Source organism: Protopterus annectens, chromosome 7.part0 (genome assembly GCF_019279795.1).
Source record: "Protopterus annectens isolate FY-2018-M chromosome 7.part0, PAN1.0, whole genome shotgun sequence".
Classification (NCBI taxonomy): domain Eukaryota; kingdom Metazoa; phylum Chordata; order Ceratodontiformes; family Protopteridae; genus Protopterus; species Protopterus annectens.
Window position 1 is genome coordinate 1,831,404,842 of NC_056739.1, and position 21,002 is coordinate 1,831,425,843.

Here is a 21,002-nt window from a genome sequence, read left to right on the forward strand (position 1 = left end):
AGCCCTTGTATAGTGCAAGAATGTGTTTGAATACAGTAGACATATAGGACTTATATACGTCAATACCACAAGCATTGGGGATTGAGTGGGTTAGTCAATTACTAAGGAAGAAAGGGTCTCCCAAGAATGACATCAGTCTAATGGAAGAACTTCTAGACATAGTTCTATCCGACAATTATGTTTATTTTAATGGAAACTATTACCTGCAAAAAAGCGGAGTAGCCATGGGTTCCCCCTGTGGCCCTAGCTTCGCAAATTTGGTTATGAGTTACTGAGAACATCAATTTGTAGTCAATAAGGAAGGAATAGCCTCAAAAATAATTTATTTTACATGCTATTTGGATGACATCTTTTTATTAATAAAAGGGGAACATGAAGAGGCAAAAAAATCTCATTAATTATTTTAATGAGACTACAGACTTCTTGGTGTTTACATATAATTTTGACCCAAATGAAATAGCATTCTTAGATGTCCAACTTACCAAAAATGATGTTGAAAAGAGATACCAAGCAAAAATTTATAGGAAACCATTGTATTCAAACACATTCTTGCACTATACAAGAGCACACCCTTACCACCAAAAAAGATTGGGTGGTAAAGGGCCAGTTAGTAAGAGCTGCCAGAATGGTGTCTACAGATGAGGACTTCCATAGTGAGTACCAGTTTTTGAAGAAATTATTCACAAAAAGAGCATACCCGAGTACTTTGATTGACAAACTAATAGAAGAAGTTGTGGAGAAAAGAATTAATGGTGTGTACAAACCATTCTGAGTATACAACATCCTACTGGGTTGAATAACTATTCTATGAATGATAGTCAGGTTGATATGGAAAATCAGGTCCGAGACACAATCATTGGGACAGGTATGAACCAAACTGATTTCACAATGAGCTATATTACAACTTTTAACCTTGATTATTGTCACATAAAAAACATACTGATAAAAAATTGGAATATTCTGTTAGAGGACAAACTAATAGTGGACAAATTGGGTGCAGAACCAAGATTCATTACTAGGAAGGGAAGAACACTCAAGAATATATTTGAAGGTGAGTGCAGAATCCAATCATATGCAATAGGGATGAAACAATGCGGTAGTTGCCCCTATTGCAAATACATTCATGTAGGTGCATCACTGCACATAAACAACACACATCTGAGTAACAGAAGAAAAGTTAATTGCAACTCCAAAATGAATGTATATGTGGCTAAATGTCAAAATTGTGATTCATTCTATGTCGGTAAAACCGAGCGTAGAATGAGAGACTGCATATATGAACATATATATTGTATTAGTAAACACAAACTGGACAATGCTTTAGCAAAGCATATAGAACAATATCCAGAACATGCATTTAAATTCTGGATACTTGATCAAGTGGACAGTAATCCAAGAGGGGGTCCATTCACCTTATTATTAGAAAAATTTGAATTGCTTTGGCAAATTCATCTCAATGCTTATAACTTTCCAGGATTGAACGACATGTGTTCTATCACATGCTGTTTAAAGCTGAAAAGCTTAATGAGATGAAATACTGTAGTAACAAAATTATAGAAATTATTTTACAACAACACCACGAACTAAAATTAATATAGCAACAACGACCACAAAGAAATACCAGTGAGAAACAGCTCAACTTTCATAAATTTAATATACAAAAAAATATATTTCACTTCTCTCTGGTATTTCTTTGTGGTCGTTGTTGTTATAGAAATTATGTTTTACTTATTAATTTTTTACTTGAAAATGTTTGTAATGTAAGGTTAGATAAATGAGGAGACTTTTTACATTTTTACACAATTTTCTTACATGATTTTCACCATAATGCTGCTGCGATAAATGTATTAATTTGCTTGTTAAATAAGGCAGTTTTAAAGAACAGGAAAATGCATATTATGTTCACAATGCTATTTTAACTATTGTTCATTTAAATTTTAAGATGGAGAGACCAGCTGATTTTAATCATGGTTAAACATGACTATTTAAACTTGTTTTTTGTAAATGTTAGTATATGATGAAGTTCAAAGAAGTATTTGGACGAAAAGCACTTCATTAAACTTTGTGGATTCAGTCTTCAGTGAAGTTGCCAGTTATTTTTGTTTTAATACCTCCTTAGACAAACTGGACCATAAATCAGACAAATTCACCTTAAGTTTAAAGCCAAAAGCTTTTTCAAATATTTCATTATTCAGAGATTATGCAAAGGATAATCTACCAAAACTGGATGATGACCTCGGTAAAGTCAACATCCCCTTCAATCTTATGGCCCCATTACATATGTAGAATCCTTTATTGCCTAATTCTATGCACATCTGAATAGCTGCTTTTATGCATCTGTCCCATTCAAGGCAAATACAATGCCAGTTTTAATAATAAACCACTCTGATGAAATCAAAATATAAAAGACTACAATGAAAGAAAAAAAAATCATTGCACATAGCAATAAATGTAACTCACATGATGGCAAAAATACTCTTTTAAAGCTTAACAAGGAAATCCAGCCCTGATCAAATCAACCAAAGAGAGATACGAGGTAATAACATCCACCCAGACAAAAGACAATGCTAAGGCCTTCTTTAACAATATTAGAAACTTCAGAAACAATGTCCAGCACTGCACAGATCTAATAGTAAATATCACATATTCAGAACCTGAGGACTTACCCATTCTACTAGCAGTTAAATTTAGCTCTCACTTTACTTCCTTCTCTACTCATACAGTCACAGATCACATACATGCATCTACATGCTTCCTGAAATCTCCCGACAAGTCCTCAAAACACTTTCCAAGGCCAAGAACTCTGCTTCCATGAGGCCAGATAACATGCCATGCTGCCCACTGGCCAGCCTAAAACAGGACCTGTCAACCCCCCTACATAGGCAATTCAATATCAGACTACAAACAAACTTTGTGCCAGATGAATGGAGGACAGAAACAGTCATCCCCCTACACAAAGGTGGGGTATCAATGGACCCATTTAATTATGGACCCATAAGTCTGACTAGCCTCATCTGTAAGCCTATGGAGAAGATCCTTATTGAATTAATGCATAAGGACATAAGTAACCTACAAACATTTGACCCAAGCCAGTTTTGCTTTGTCAAGCGCAGACCCTGCCTGCTTAAGCTGGTTGACTTCTTCAAAAGAGTTACTGAAGCAATGGATGTGGCGAAAATGGGTATACACCACATAGTTCAACCTCATAAAGGCACTGAAAACCATACCTTACTCAGGTATTGCTGATAAACACTCCTGGCTAAATAATATTCCCTACATAACTCATTGGACAGCAAACTGGCTCACAATTTTAAACTAGAAAATTAGGGTGGGTGGCACTACCTCCTGCAAAAGACTTACTGTTAGTGATTTACTCCAGGGTTCAGTGCTTAGACCACTCTTCTTTGCAATTTACTTGTAAGATGTCAAAGCTAATGTTAAGGATTTATGGCTGACCAAATTATCAGATGAGTGGAAACTTGGTGTCATCATAAACTTTCCAGAGGACACCAAGATACTCCATAAAGGCCTTTCCCAGGCGAATAACTAGAGTCATAACCATGGACTAAAACTTAATACCAAAAGATTTATGATAGTCTCCTTTGGAAAGTATAATGTCCTCTGTAATTACAACAGTGACAAAAAAAACCTGAAAATCAATCCAGTAGTTAGGGACCTGGATAACTACATGGACAACAACCAGTCATTTGATTTCCATGTGTTTACTATTGTAAGAGACTCCTTTTTTATTATACAGCTTATAAATAAGGGTATGACATATAACCGTCCAAACAATTAACACAATCTAAGTGACTACAATGTCTTCTCAGCACGGACATAAAGGACCTAAATCATAAAAACTATATTAACCATCACAATGCATTGTCCCTGTTCTCAGTATCATGTAAGTTGCTGAGGAGCAATCTTTAACTCACATACACAGCCTCTATAAACCCTATCCACTAGGACTTACTGCACATCTGCAAGTCCAATAGTGGCATAAATACCCACTTAGAGATCTTGTACAATGTGAATGGAACAAGTTGGAGGGCTATATATGTATCATAAGGAATGTCATTCCTTTGGAACTGTCTTCCCCTCCATATAAAGTAAAGTACTTTCATTAGTCTATTCAAACTTAATGTAGATTAATGAATGTGAAACTGCAAAGTCACCCCTTGCTTAGCACAGTTTCTTATTATGGATGAGTAGCATGTAAATATCTGCCCAGCTCTTGGTCATTAATACTTAAATTACAAGGGGTAAACATTTCATAGGGAAAAGATCCACACAAATCAATGTCCTAGTAAGAACCTTTGAACCTAAGAACATATGAACTATGGAAAATGAAGAAAAATGTAATCTGGATGTTGTGAGTAGGCTAGGAAGAGGGGACAGTGGACACCAGGTAATGTACATGATAGAGCAGTGGACAGACGGGATTCACCACGGAGCCCTTCACTTAGGGTACTAGCAAAGTACAAGTGAGGGAAAAGTACATAGGAAAAAAATACCATAGCTATCTATTGATGGAAATCATATTATTTATTAGGAGAGGATGCCGAGGATAAAGAATACCTAATAAAAATAGGTGCCTTACTTGTTAGCTATATATCCACAAATGCTCCAAGGATTTAAAAGAAAAACAAGGGTTAAGAAAGTACTGAAACACTACTCATACATGAGAAGAAGGAATCAGTAAGTATTTAGAAACAAGAAGTTAGAGATGAGAAAACTGAAGAAAGAATTGTTACAATGGTTGATTGGCGGAAGTATTTATATCCATTCTAGACCAGTTTAACCCCAATTATTTTATGGAAGGAGGCAATGAGAACTGATAAACTGCATTGAAGAGCAAAATGTCTCCTTTTGTTCAGATTGGGAAGCAAAGAAAATATGGGCTTGAGAGATATTATTGGATAAAAGATATGGCATGGAGAAATGCAAGATGATCTCAAGGAATGCTATAAGAATATTTAACCCAATTAAGACATGGGGGTTCCAGACAAAATAGGTAGATAAGGAAGGTGTATCAAATTTCTTCTAAATGAAGTTTACCTTAAAATAATGGAATAATGAATACAGTAGTGACGACCGTGCTCTGGCCCAGCAATCAAGGAGCCTCAATCCTCACCACTAACACCGGGGAGGTTGTCTCCTAGAAGAGAAAAGGATAACAGTAAAGTACAATTTCCCTTAAGTGCACACAGAGATCATAGTCAGTCTGGGGCTGGTTGCTCCCTTGCTAACCAAGTCCCCAATAAGACTCCCCACTGGCACAGCTATAGGGTCCAGGTCTCAGCCTAACTGGGCAAGCTAAAACCTCCAGTACCCTCTCTGTCCAACCAATGCTTCGTGTCCCTGCCAGGTAGCTGACACAACACACACACATTTTGAGATAAGTAGTTATACAACTTACAGACACTCCTGGGAAAGGCTGACACAGATTCTCTAGCTGTGCCCCATTACCCAGACTATATGGTAGTAATTACTGCCACCACCCAGTTAATAATATCAGCTACTAAAATGCCCTTAAAAAGGTGTCCAATTATTACTGTGCAATATTATTATCCAATGGTAGTATGACTAACAGTCAAGGCTTACATTAGAGTGGCCTGTTACAATAACCTCTATAAATATGCAATGTACTCTAGAGCTTATCTCTACACAAATCAGCCACAGGTAGAAGGTTTTAAAAAATATTTAATAATAAATAATTAAAATACAAGACAAACCTACTACACCACAGAGATATCTAAGAGTTCAGAGATCACACAGAAACTTAAAATAATACAGTAGAACAGGTCTGATTTCAAAGAAAAATAATTAATCTTTACTAGCTTTAACTATTCCTACAAGAAATCACAGTACTAAAACTTACATGTGAGCATAAGGCAGAGTGCTGATAAGTCGGATGTCCAAAGTCAAAATGCTTTCCAGTCTCTTGTGAGAAATAGTATTTAAACATTACTAACAAACATGTTTGCTGGGTCCCTCCCCAAATTACATCATTTTTGACACTTGGGTTTTCCCAGGCAAACAAACTGCATTATTTAGCAATCTATCACCTGCACAGAAAACTTACAACAATGAACGGCATTTCACATATACATTATATTAGAAACTAGAGCAATAAAGCACCTTCCACATCTAAATTCTAGTCATAAACTTTAGCCTTAAAACAATGGGCATGAAACATTCATCTAGCTGCACTGGAGCCGAAGGGTAAAACACTAAAGAGATTCATAAGATCTTTTCAACTTAAAAAGACACATTTGAAATACTTGGCTTGGTTTTCCTTACAGCAGATGGCAATGTTGCAACAATCTTGAAGTTCACATTTTACAGTGTTTTCTTACATTTAAAAACACAAGCCTGTATTTTACATTTATTTACAAATGCCAGAATAATATATCAAATTATATTTGACTAGGCTGGCAGCCTTCACCCATCTCTCCCCCATGGCCACATCTCTCCAACCCCCTTCCCCCAGGGAACTCAAGCAAGTTTTTCAAGTGCCCCTTGAGAAACATTGCTTGAGAGTGTCAGGTCTATCTGGGTGTACATCACCCCATTCCCTGTCTTCAGAGCCCATCTGCATTGGCATTGCTACTCCCACTGCAGTGCCCCACTGACATATCATATGCTTGCAACCCCAGAATCCATCTTAGCAAATTGGCATTTTGCTGACTGTCTCTGTTTAACCATGTTAAGAGGGCTGTGATCTGTCATCACAGTGAATTTTCTTCCATACAGATAAGGCTGAAGTATTTCTAGTGCCCACCCTATGGCTAGACATTCCTTTCTACAGCTGCATAGCATTCCTCCCTGGGTTGGAGCCTATGACTGAGATAAACCACTGGGTGCTCTTCTCCCTCTGAAGAAATCTGGCTAAGTACAGCCCCCACCCCATAGTTTGAAGCATCCACCTGCACAACAAAGTCTTTGCTGTAGTCTGGACTAGCTAACACAGGGGGTCCTCCCAAAGCTTCCTTTAGCTTCTGAAATGCCTGCTCACATGCTGGGGTCCACACTACCTTATCTGGCCTGTTCTTCCTTTTCAGGTCTGTGAGGGGGGCAGCTATGGTACTATAATTGGGAACAAACTTAATTTAGTACCTTGCTGTTCCCAAGAATGCCCTCACCTGCTTTTTGGTAACAAGTGCAGGCCATGCCTGAATAGCTTCCACTATAGCAGGTTCTGGCCTTATCTTACCACTCCCCACTCTGTGTCCTAGGTAGGAGACCTCTGCCATACCCACCTGACATTTGCTCAGCTTAATGGTCAACCCTGCCCTCTGTAGTCTGCCCAGCACCTCCCTGACATGCTGAAGGTGCTCTTGCGAGAAATGGCTGTAGATAGCAATATCATCCATGTAGTCAAGGGCAAACCCTCCTGCTCCTGCTAAGATATGATCTACCAGCCTCTGGAAAGTCATTGGGGCATTCTTTACCCCAAAGGGCATTTTTGGGAACTCATACAAGCCAAAAGGAGTCACAAAGACTGACTTCTCTCTAGCACTTGAAATCAAGGGCAGCTGCCAGTAACCCTTGGTAAGATTAATGGTTGTAAGATACTTAGTCCCACCTAGCTGCTCTAGGGCCTCATCTGTCCTAGGCATGCAGTAAGCATCCAATTCTGTGTGACTATTTAATTTCCTGTAATCCATAGAGAACATGTTGCTGCCATCCTTCTTTGGCACCATCACCACTGGTGAGGCCAAGGGACTGTTGGACTCTTGAATCACATCAAAATACAAAAATAGCCAGCAGAAAAGGTGGAATTCAAAAGATTTAATGTAAAAAACACATAGCTAGGTAGAGGATAGTAAGCCCAACTACCTATCTCAAAACGGTTTTGGCTGTAATAGCCTTCTTCAGTGAGTTAACAAAAACCAATAGTAGCCATTCACATAAGGATATATATATATATATATATATATATATATATATATATATATATATATATTTATAGTACCACAAAGACAGTTCATTGGTGCATTAAAATTGGTCATTAAGCCCAGGTGGGAACAAAGCCCCTAATTTAAGAATCCATTTACATTCCTTAAAGTTTAGTAAATCATGGAATCCTGATTTATCCCTACATTTACCTACAATGCAATCAATAACAGTAAAATAAAAATATTCAGAGTTATGTTTACAGACATGTTTAAGCAGAGCATTATTAGGATGCTTATTCCTAATGTCACTAAGATGCTCCCCAATCCTGAGTTGAAAAGGCCTGGAAGTTTGTCCCACATAGAATGAGGAGCATGAGCATGTGACTAGATAGATGACCCACTCTGTACTACAGTTAGCCCAGAAGTTGATATTGAAACTTGTGACGTATTACGACTACTAAATTCCCTCATATGTTGGACCTTGTTGCAATAAGTACAGTGGCCACATGGTATGCAACCCAACACTGGGCCACCTCTCAGTGTATGTTGAATGGGAACAATGGAACTAGGACCCACCCTCTTATAATGGCTGAAAAGGGATCCCAATGTCAGTCCTCTTCTAAAAGAAAAAGAGCATCTGTCACCTAAAAAGGGTGTAATCCCTCCTCAGCCATGAGAATATTCCAGTGTCTATTGATGATATTCATAAACCTGTAAATAGGTTTCATTTGACTTCTACACCACCCAACAATCATCCAGATATCACCTCCAGATATCTAATTCATCAAGGTATAAATTATGACTAGAGTCATAAAGGATAACCTTCTCAATATAAGCCATAAAAAGGTTATTATTTATGACTCTAGTCATAATTTATACCTTGATGAATTAGATATCTGGAGGCGATATCTGGATGATTGTTGGGTGGTGTAGAAGTCGGATGAAACCTATTTACAGGAATTTATTGGCTATCTCAATGACAATGTATGGGGAATTGAGTTCAAATTAAATTTCCATAAATCGAAGATTGTTTTTCTTGATGTTAAGGTTAGCAGGAATCCTGATGATACCCTAGCCACTCGGGTTTTCAGGAAATTCCATGAATATAACTCACTTTTACATGCTACAAGCTTTCAGCCCTGACGTATCATTCAGAATATCCCCAAATCACAATTCCTCAGAATCAAAAGGATCTTCTCTAGCCAACAAACATTTGAGAACACCGGAGACGATTTAATACACAAGTTTCATGAGAGGGGTTACCCCTCTGGTACTGTCAGCACTGCTTGTCATTGGGCTTCCAATCAGAATAGAACTGACTTGTTACAATACAAGAACAAACAAAAAGATTCATCTAATTCTCTGGTTTTTCTGGTGACCACATATGGACGTAATACACGTGGGTTTATGAATATCAATAGACACTGAAATATTCTCATGGCTGAGGAGAGATTACACCCTTTTTAGGTGACAGATGCTCTTTTTCTTTTAGAAGAGGATGGACATTGTGATCCCTTTTCAGCCATTATAAGAGGGTGGGTCCTAGTTCCATTGTCCCCATTCAGCATACAATGAGAGGTGGCCCAGTGTTGGGTTGCATACCATGTGGCCACAGTACTTATTGCAACAAGGTCCAAAATATGAGGGAGTTTAGTAGTCATAATACGTCAGAAGTTTTCAACATCAACTTCTGGGCTAACTGTAGTACAGAGTGGGTCATCTATCTAGTCACATGCTCATGCTCCTCATTCTATGTGAGACAAACTTCCAGGCCTTTTCACCTTAGGATTGGGGAGCATCTTAGTGACATTAGGAATAAGCATCCTAATAATGCTCTGTTTAAACATGTCTGTAAACATAACTCTGCATCTTTTTATTTTACTGTTATTGATTGCATTGTAGGTAAATGTAGGGATAAATCAGGATGGCATGGTTTACTAAACTTTAAGAAATGTAAATGGATTATTAAATTAGGGGCTTTATTCCCACCTGGGCTTAATGACCAATTTTAATGCATCAATGAACTGTCTATGTGGTACTATATATATATATATATATATATAAATATATATATATATATATATATATATATATATATATATATATATATATATATATATATATATATACATATACACATACTTATGTGAATGGTTACTATTGGTTTTTGTTAACTCACTGAAGAAGGCTATTACAGCTGAAACCAGTTTGAGATAGGTAGTTGGGCTTACTACCCTCTACCTAGCTATGTGTTTTTTACATTAAATCTTTTGAATTCCACCTTTTCTGCTGGCTATTTTTGTATTTTGATGTGCTGACTTCACAGCCGTGCAGTTGCCGTATATGCACCACGTTGCTTCCTGACTCTTGAATCACCCCTAGTTCCAACATCTCCTGTACCTCTTCCCTCAGAGTCGGTTTGACTCTCTCAGGCACCCTATAAGGGGCCTGCTTGATAGGCCTTTAGGGTCCCATATCCACCTGTTGCTGCACCAGGTGGGTGCTCCCTGGTTTCCCAGTGAACATGTCTCCAAATTCCTACAACACTGCTTGGATTTCTTGAACCTGGGTAGGAGATAGTGGCTGGGTCATAGCTACCCCTTCCACTGAGGTGTCAGCCCGAGCCTCACTGAGGAGATCAGTCACAAAATCTTTCTCAGACTCCTCCTGCAATCCACTACAAATGCTCAGCACAAGGGCCTCCCTATCATGGTAAGGTTTCATCATGTCAACATGGTACAATATGTGCCCCTACCATCTGCCTAGCACTTCCACCATGTAGTTAACATCACTTACCTTTCTTACCACCTTGTAGGGTCCCTCCCAAGTGTCTGCAACTTGTTGTGTCTGACAGGAATGAGAACCATTACCGGCTGCCCTACAGCATACTCTCTAGCTCGAGCATTCCTGTCATACCACACCTTGTTCTGTTGTTGGGCTTCTGCCAGGATCTTCTGGGCCAGGACCATGAGTTCCCAGAGCCTTGTCCTGAGGTTCAGGACATATGCCACAATAGACTTCTTGTGAGACTCACACTCACCTTCCCACTCATCTCAAATTAAATCTAGAGGTCCACTCACCCTATGCACATACAGCAACTCAAAGGGTGAAAAACCTGTGGATTTCTGGGGAACCTCTCTGTAAGCAAACAACAGATGGGGCAAATATTTGTCCCACTCCCTCTTAAACTGATCTGCAAATGCCTGTAGCATGGACTTGATTGTAGAGTTTAACCTCTCAACAAGACCATTAGTCTGGGGATGGTAGGGGGTGGTCTTCATGTTCTTCACCCCACAGGACTTCCAGAGACAAGTCAGCAGGTCTGACATAAAATTGGCACCTCTGTCAGACAGTATTTCCTTTGGGAAACGTACCCAGCTGAAAATATCAAGCAAAGCATTTGCCACCTTCTCTGACTCAGTGGAGGACAAAGTCTCTGAAATGGCTCCTCAATCACAGGCAAATCCATCAAAGGAGCTCTCACCTTGTCTCCTGCCTTGCCTACCTGATGGCACTGCTCACAGGTCCTGCAGTACCCTGTAACATCTCTCGAAATTCCAGGCCAATAGAAGTTTTGCATAATACGCCTCTTTGTATGTTTTATGCGCATATGACCTGCAAAGTGAATATCATGGGCTATGGCTAGAAACACCAGACGGTAAGCTCTAGGCACTACCAACTGCTGTACTCTCTCACCTTCTAGCCCTCCCTCAGGGGTCCACTCTCTGTGCAGTAACTCTTTGTTCCAGTATACAGATTCCCCCTTCCCTTGAGAATCAGCTGCCTCCCTAGCTACCTGCCTCAGGCCTTGCAATGTAGGGTCTGAGAGCTGAACCTGTCTCAACTCTCTCCTTGTAATCCTTCCCAGCTCCTCTTCCACAGGAAGTCTGGCATCATCTCACAGCGGTGCCTCACTGTCAGCCTGGGTACTACTACTCACCTCTACCTTTGCAGCTACCCTGCCCAAGGGAACATCAGTACCCACAGGCAGCTGTGGCTCACATTCAGTCTCACTGCTACAGCATAGCTCACTCCCTGAAGTAACCACCTCAGCAGTCCTGGCTGCAAGTATGCAGTCTGTCTGGGTCTCCCCCAGGCAACCAGACCCACATGCTTGTCTCCTAGCCTCACTGCATGTAACTGCATAAATACATAGTACTGCCTCATCAAAATCCTTAACTCTCAGGACACCTGCAGATAGTTCCATACCCCTGTTGTCTCAAGACAACCCACTGTTGGCATTTTGTCTTTCCCACTAACTGGTTCCCTCACCTTTGGCCCCCCACCTTGCCTCCATGGACATCTGTATGCCACATGGCCCCAGTGGTTGCATTCAAAACATTTAATCCTAGCTCCTGGACGTGTATCTGGACTAGTGGCTTCCCTTGCTACTGGTGGATTCTGTTGGGACAGTCTGTGCAGCCCATCATGGGTTCCTTTAGCCCCATGAGCAGTACTGGGGGTCCCCTTCCTGTGCAGGGCTGTCCTGCTGACCAGGTATAGATCTCCCTTCTTCCCCAACTCCTCTGAAGTAGCACACTGTCTATCAGGTAACAAGATTCTCATGTCCTCAGGCAAAGTGATAAGGGCTTGTTCCCTTACCAAAAGGTCTGCCAACCCTTCAAAAGGGAAAACAAGTGCTCAGTTCAACAACATATTTGCATACATTTTCATCTGCCTTGCATCTGTACTCATGAAACTTTTTCCTATACATTTCAGGTGTTAGCTGAAAACATTCTAATAAATGCCTTTTTACACCAGTATAATCAAAACAGTCAGTGTCATTCATTTTGCTAAAGAAGTTGCAGCTTTACAATGGAGTAAGTTGTCAGGAACCATATCCAGAACCTTTGGTCAGCTTCATACTGTTTACATACCCACTCAAACATATGAACGAAGCTATCAAAATTATCACCCTCTTTAAACTGTGGAAGAAATTTACTGACCTTTTGTGGTTCTGGGGTCCGGTTACTCCCTTCCCCATTACCTCCATGACTCTGGCGAAAAGTCAGCATTTCCTTCTCATGCCTCCTCTGCCGTTCATTTTTCTCAGCTTGTAGACTCCTCATTTTCTCAGCTGCTTCTAGTTCCATACCCCTGGCCTCCAACTCAAGTCTCTTTAGCTCCAGCTGGATTTTTAAGTCCAATGCAGAAAGGTTGAGCTTTCCATTCTCTGAGTATATTGGATTTCCACTGTCAGTCTGATTGTCCTCCACACTGCTGTTTTCTGATGCAGCTGTAACCAAGGCTGCAATCAGGTTGGCTTTAGTCATGTTTCAATGCACCAGTCCCCAAGCCTGACACATCTCCGCCAGCTGACTCCTTGTCAGCTTTCCATACTCTTCTGCTGACATGCTGCCTACTCACCCTGACTAAGACTAAGCTAACAAAAGAAATAAAACAATTGTGATCTGAACTCTGAGTTTACACTGCGTGGCTGTTTTAGAGTACAAAACACTTTCAGAGATCACTGTACATATGCTACAGGAATTCGCTCTACCCGACACCACTACAAGCCAATTAGTATGCAAAGTAGATTCCACCACTGCCAAACATTTGTGATGACCATGCACTGGCCCAGCAATCAAGGAGCCTCAATTTTCACCACTAACACCAGGGAGGAAAGGATAACTAATACACTCAGTAAAGTACAATTTCCCTTAAGTGCACACAGAGATCACAGTCAGTCTGGGGCCGGTTGCTTCCTTGCTCACCATGTCCCCAATAAGACTCCCCACTAGCACAGCTATAGGGTCCAGGTCTCAGACTAACTGGGCAAGCTAAAACCTCCAGTACCCTCTCTGTCCAACCAGTGCTTTGTGTCCCTGCCATGTAGCTGACACAACACACACACACACTTTGAGATAAGTATTTATACCACTTCACAGACACTCCTGAGAAAGGCTGACACAGATTCTCCAACTGTGCCCCTTTACCCAGACTATACGGTAGTAATTACTGCCACCACCCAGTTAATAATATCAGCTACTAAAAGGCCCTTAAAAAGGTGTCCAATTATTACTGTGCAATATTAATATCCAATGGTAGTATGACTAACAGTCAAGGCTTACTTTAGAGTGGCCTGTTACAATAACCTCTATAAATATGCAATGTACTCTAGAGCTTATCTCTACACAAAGCAGCCACAGGTAGAAGGTTTTAAAAATATTTAATAGTAAATAATTAAAACACAAGCCAAAACTACTACACCACAGAGATATCTAAGAGTTCAGAGATCACACAGAAACTTAAAATAATACAGTAGGACAGGTCTGATTTCAAAGAAAAATATCTAATTAATCTTTACTAGCTTTACCTATTCCTACAAGAAGTCACAGTGCTAAAACTTACATGTGAACACAAGGCAGAGTGCTGATAAGTGAATGTCGAAAGTCAAAATGTTCTGCAGTCTCTTGTGAGAAATAGCATTTAAATATTACTAACAAATATGTTTGCTTGGTCCCTCCTCAAATTACATCATTTTTGACACTTAGGTTTTTTCAGGCAAACTGCATTATTTAGCAATCTAACACCTGCAGAAAAACTTACAACAATAGAAGGCATTTCATATATACATTCTAGCAGAAACTAGAGCAATAAAGCACCTTCCACATCTAAATTCTAGTCATAAACTTTAGCCTTAAAACAATGGGCATGAAACCTTCATCCAGCCACACTGCAGCCAAATGGTAAAACATTAGAGAGATTCATAAGATCTTTTCAACTTAAAAAGATACATTTGAAATACTTGGCTTGGTTTTCCTTACAGCAGATGGCAATGTTGCAACAATCTTGAAGTTCACATTTTATAGTGTTTTCTTACATTTAAAAACACAAGCCTGTATTTTACATTTATTTACAAATGCCAGAATTATATATCAAATTCTATTTGACTAGGCTGTCAGCCTTCGCCCATCTCTCCCCAATCGTCATAACAGTAATGAATTTTAACTATAGGGATAAGTATGGCAAAAGAGAGGTTTAGGATTGATTATGGCAACCTTTCAACTAAGATGGTGGCATATGATTGTATGTGGGTAAAAATTATAGATAAACATTTTAAGATGTTTAGTATTTTCCAAAGTCTCATTTTACTCTTTATTTACCATTGAAATGTACTGAAAGGTCACATATTGTTGTAGTTAAATTTGAATAAGAAATGGAGGATGACTTTTGCAAGTTTCCCCCCTTTGTCCATCTTCACTAAGTTTGTATGATCTCAGAATTGGTGTGTGTCTGTGTTTGTATGTATATATATATATATATATATATATATATATATATATATATATATATATATATATATATATATATACATATATATATATATATATATATATATATATATATATATATATATATATATATAGACACTCACACACAGATAGATAGATAGATAGATAGATAGATAGATAGATAGATAGATAGATAGATAGATAGATATAGCTATAGATATAGCACTGGGGTGCTGAGGGTTGCCCTGCATCAAGAGTGCAGGAAAGCAAACATTTTTTGTCTTTTCCTACCTTGGACGTATCTCTGTTGACCATCTTAAGGTTTTTAAATGCTTTGGATTTTAATAATCACTGATTAAATAAGGTATGATTGTTTATGGTTGACCCATAACTTGCTGCATGTGCCAGAATGACAAACTGAAATTATGGGATGTTCTGTTCTTATCAGTTACAATGTTCCACTTTGTTGTCTTCTGTTCTTTAACACTGCTTTGTGGCTTTTTCATTTTCTTTCTGTTGGAGACTTAAGTTGGGCAAACTTTTCTGCATCTGATATATTATTACTTATCAGTGCTAGCATTCTTTTGTGGTTCCTGCGCCATTTATTGGACTTTACTTGTGTCCTTGCATTTGTATGCGACATTTGGTCCACAATAAAAGAGTTTTGATGTTTCATGAAGCAAAGCATTTGGATTATGAAACAACTGTGTATCTTCAGAGACATTTTTATGAACTTTTTTGCAAGGAAAGTGAACTCTCATTTTTTACTTGTGTCTGAATGAAGAATTATTACTGGGTGTTTGGCTTCTTTGTGTGCACAGCTGTAAGGAAATTAAAACATTAATCATAGACTATGTATTTATGGGCATGATGATCAATCTTTGTGTCTTGTCTGACCATTATATACTGACATTCTGCTTTGGAATTCTTCACTTGATGTTCTCCCTTTTATAAGCACTTCTTGCTTGACCATTTTGGAATACAGGTGTTTCTTCCTTGCTCATTTTTGGTTGGGTTAGGATAGGTTAATGTTGTTTACCTGCACTTTATTTTTAATAGATTATATAATTTACTCATTTCACCATCTATTTAAAAAGTTCACTAAAATAAGGTGCAGAATAAAACAAAAAAATAAAACATGGCACAAATAATGAAAGCATCCTTTTGAATGGATTATTCAAACAATGCTTAAATATATTTGGATTATCTGTAAAAGTATATACATGTTTATGCCCTCTAGGATAGTATAAGTATGTGCAAATATTTTTTTGTAGTCTTTTTACCTCACTATCTGTGAACCATCATTCACCTCTGAGCCATTGGACCCATTTAATTTCCTTCATTGAGGTGAGAGTCAGCTGGGAAAGGCTATAGACAGTCAATGGGGCAGTTTTACATTCTTTTTTTCTGTTTTGTCTTTTCTCTGTGGTCTTAACTGCCCACATTTGGCTAGATGCCAGGGACAGGCATGCAATGACTGTTCGTGGGGGACTTCTGTCAGTTCTGCAAGGATCATACTCTGTATATGACCCTGCCTTTTCTTCTTTTCTTCAAAGTATGATAAATGACCACTCCAGTCTCTACATCAGCCCAGTGTGCCCTGAGTGTATGAAACCACACCAACACCCCAAGAGAGGCATGCAGGTGACACCCGTTCACCCCACACCCGCGTCCTTGGTTCTCCTAATGTTAATTGAATCCTGGTCATCTTGGACTCAATATGGTCTCCATACTTCTGTGCATATCATAAAGATTTAATGTTTATGTGTTATTTTTGTTTATTTGAATTTGAACAATAGAAATTGGTCAAAAATATCTGTGTACCTGTATTATTATACATTTATATATTTTTATATTAAGCAAGATACCTGTAAAGTGATTCCCGAGAATATGTACTCAATTAAAAGCTGATGGATCACAAGCTGAGAAACTGATAAAGGTGTCAAGAAGAAAAAGAGAGAAAAAACAGGAATCTGTTGGCCAGTGGTAAATGTTGTTGTATGTTCTGCAAGTGCAGAAATCTTTATGGCTCCATCAAGGATGCAGGAAGAGGTAAAGAGAACTTTTCAAGGCATATGATGAGATGGAAAGTCATGAACAGTATGAGGAAATGGCAGAGGGATTTTAGTGCAATTAATAAACTAGATTAGACCAGTATTTGAGTAGGTGAGAAACTGTATATAAAAAAAAAAAGACTCATAATTTCATAATGAAATGTGTTTGGGGGAGTGGTTGGACATAGGAAAGATAGAAACTATAGGGAAGTGCAATGTGTTCACTTCAAATAGGAAGAAGGAAGCCAGAAGAAAACAAATGCTTTTTGTCATGAGGGGCCAGTTTTAGAAATATTTTTTATTTATGATATCAGAAAAAATTCCTCTTTCTAGCCATGTTCATGATAAATTAGATATCCAGAATACACAACTAAAGAAGGGGCAGCAATGAAAAGATATGAAACTAGTAGGCCGAATGCTAGAGTAAAAGGAGAATGAGGTAGGAATGGAAGTGAATTAAACAATTAATTGCTCATAATAGAAGGAACAAAGAAGGGATGGTGGGTGAGGTACAATCAGTGTTGTAAGGAGAACAGTAATAATGATCTGGAAGGGATCAGCGTGAAATGATAAATCAGTAGGAAAGGGAGTTTATTTACTTACAGACACTATGAAGAAGATAGACAGTATAAGGTCAGTGGGCATGCTGACAGTCAAGGTCCAGAAAACTTTGATGGTCACAAAGGATAGGGACTGTTGAGAAAGTAGTAGTTTTGGTGTATGGAAGGAGAAAGAGTGGAAAAAAGTTTTATTATAAAAATTTATGTATTCAGAAAGAAACTGCAAATTGAAGAGTTAGAGAAGCAAAGATGACCAGGTGGTTTCATGATAGTGTCCTACACAGGGGGATGATAAAATTAAGTGGGTTTCTATTATACAGAAGATAAGAGCAAGTGTCTATACTATAGACAGAAGGGAGAAACAGAAAAACAACATAGAAAAGTACAAACCAGTAGGAAAGGGCCTGTGTAGAAAATATTACTCTGAGCATGTATAGATAATATTACTTTGAAATGCAGAAAGTCTAGATATGGAAATGGGAGCCCTGGGCAGTGATACTGGAAGGCAGAGTGGACACTGCTTGTATCACAAAAACATGGACCAACAACAAGAGGTGATGGGTCACTAAGGTGACATAGTGCAGGATGTTCAGCAAAGAGAGAAAATGGAGGGATGGAGGTAAAGTATTGATATGTATGAAAAAAGTATCACATATGAGGTCAAAGAATAGCAGCCCTTGAGGGAAGCAAGGAAAGGGCAAGATCACAGTCTAGGTCACGTGACCTGTTAAGTCATTAAATGTTGGTGTATTGATGTAGTGTATCAGACTCCAATATGTGCATGAAAACAGCAGAAGGCAGAATAATGCAGTGGAGTAGGAGGAAGAGGGTTATAGTCACGGGACACCTGAATCTTCCAGGAGCAGTCAAGGATATTCCAAGTTCCAAGGTAGAGAGAGAGAGATTGAGAGATGATTAAAGTCTTGGAGGCTGCACAAAAATGGACATCATTCTGATGTAGTCTTATTAAAGGTGGAGAGAGGAATGGTGCCCATGTGATGGTGCCACTGGCCAGTAGTGACCATACCACTCTGTGCCCACTATTCTTGCACATCTTCAGACCGACACAGTCTTTAGAGACCTGAGTGCATATGTGGACAATTCTCTCTCATTCAATCATCATGTTCCCCCATTGTAAGAAAATCCTTTTAGCTGGCCCAAGGGAATGTGTTCAAAACTGAAACAAGTCATCCTGCCACTGTACTCTTCCCTTATTAGATTCATAGTTGAATACAATCACACCTTTAGCATCACCTATAAACACCCAAAGACAGCTTACCAAGAAAATTAAAGGTCTTAAATCTTTCAGCTATCCCAAAAAATTAGCACGACTCTCATCACACTGAGCAGCCTACAGTGTGCTCTGAAGTGACTTGTGTCTTCTAGCTCAAACCATGAAAGAGCCATTCCTATCTGACATTCTTCCCCTTTTTTTTTTTTCAAAACCAGTGCCCCTATAAACATCCACATTAAGGACATAAATCTACATCAACAGATAAACAAAAAACTTACTCATGTATTTCCTAGGCTGTGAAGCAAGTTAGCACTACATGTTAAACAAAGAACTGCTTTTACCACCTTTAAGGCCTAATGATTGGATGGATAGAGACAAATCTGCAACAGGACTGTCATGTTTAGCCCTGCTCAGTTTCAAAGGTAAGCAGTATAAAAGTGCATGAAAAGGAAGGCATAAACTTTTAGGTGTGTCTACTTAAAGGTTTTGTGCATCTTGTAGGCCTTGTAATCATGTGCCTAATATTGTTCCTACATTCCTATGTGAAGTTCAGACTGGAGGAAGGGTAAGAACAGAAAGGCAGAGGCAATGTTTAGGCATTTAGGAAAGTGCTTTGTAATGAACCAAGGAGATTGGTACAGATGAGTTAGGAGACTGTGGACAAAGTAATGGAGTAAACAATCTATGGGAATGAGTCAGGGATGAAGTATTCAAGGCTGTGGAAAAGTATTTGAGAAAATGGCAAAAACAGAAATGGACAGCATGGCGTTACTGGAAAGTAAGATTACCAATTAGAGCAAATGGTGAGGCAAGCAGCAGTAGGCGAGGAAGTTGTGATTTGGATAAGTCACAATATAAGGAGGCTAGTAGAAAAGCAACAAAAGAAGAAAAGTCGTAAAAGGCAAAGGCCAACTGACAGATGGTAGAACAAGTCAAGAGCTGTAACAATGACTTCTTAAGGCAAATTTCAGGAAGAACTATGGGAGTAACAGACTCAGATAGGCTATGCAAAGCAAGTAATGAGATTAAAAAGTACTAGGTAAAAGCACAGGTATTACACATATACTTTGCTTTACTCTACAATGGAAAACAATGAGAGAGTTCATTGCAGGGATGGAGGAAGGTCAGGTGATGAGAAGCAACAGACAGATATCATGATAGAGAGGGATGTAGGGAGGGGGTTGAAATGGAACTGACCTCCTATGAGAGAATACAGCACAATGACCAAATGGGTTGCCTCCCATGGCAGCCATCAATCTGACCAGTGTGCTACCAGATCCTCTGACCAAGAATTTCAACAGCTCACTGGCCACTGTGAAAATGCCTGAGGACTGGAAGATAACAACCATATTATCCTTGTACAAAGGAGCGTACGGCAGACCAGAGAACCAGAAGTTTGCAATCTATCTGCAATTGCAGGAAAACTCAAAAAAACTCCAGTGGGAAAGGTAGCATTTGTAGAGCACAATAACCTGCATACCAATAATCAGCATGTGGTCATCCAAAAAGAGCTATTAGACATACCTGATCCAGTTTAATGACCTTTGAGTTGGTTATACACAGAAATCTTCTACAAAATGAATGATATGCTAATAAGATCAAGACAGGGTATCTAGAATGCTGCACAGCTAAAATGTGGGGCAGAGAGGGTTATGGTGAAAGGGACAATGTCTAATGGAGTACCACAGGGTCAGATCCTGAACAGTACTCTTTAATGTTTTTTCTTCCAGGCTTATCTGAGGTAATACAGAAAAGGAGTACACCTGTTCTGTAACAGCACAAAATTATTACGTTACACTGTTTTACTGGGGTGTTGATGTGTGAGGCAATTCCCCACGCACCCAAACTAATATATATCAAACTCCATGCTTCCCATACCACAGAAAAAAGGGAATATTCTGAGCGATCTTTGCCTTAGTATATATAAGTCCAGATTTTTTTGTCATTTGGTCTCCACATTCCAGGCCTCAGTCTTACAAGTCCCTACATTTTAAATGATTAACCAGCAGCTGCCTTCT

At 39.0% G+C, this 21,002-nt stretch overlaps 1 long non-coding RNA gene across 1 annotated transcript in view; it reads right to left on the bottom strand.

Annotated features, from left to right (window-relative positions):
- Window positions 1-21,002, bottom strand: part of LOC122807247 — a 304,108-nt gene that overhangs the window by 123,271 nt on the left and 159,835 nt on the right. The window lies entirely within an intron of this gene.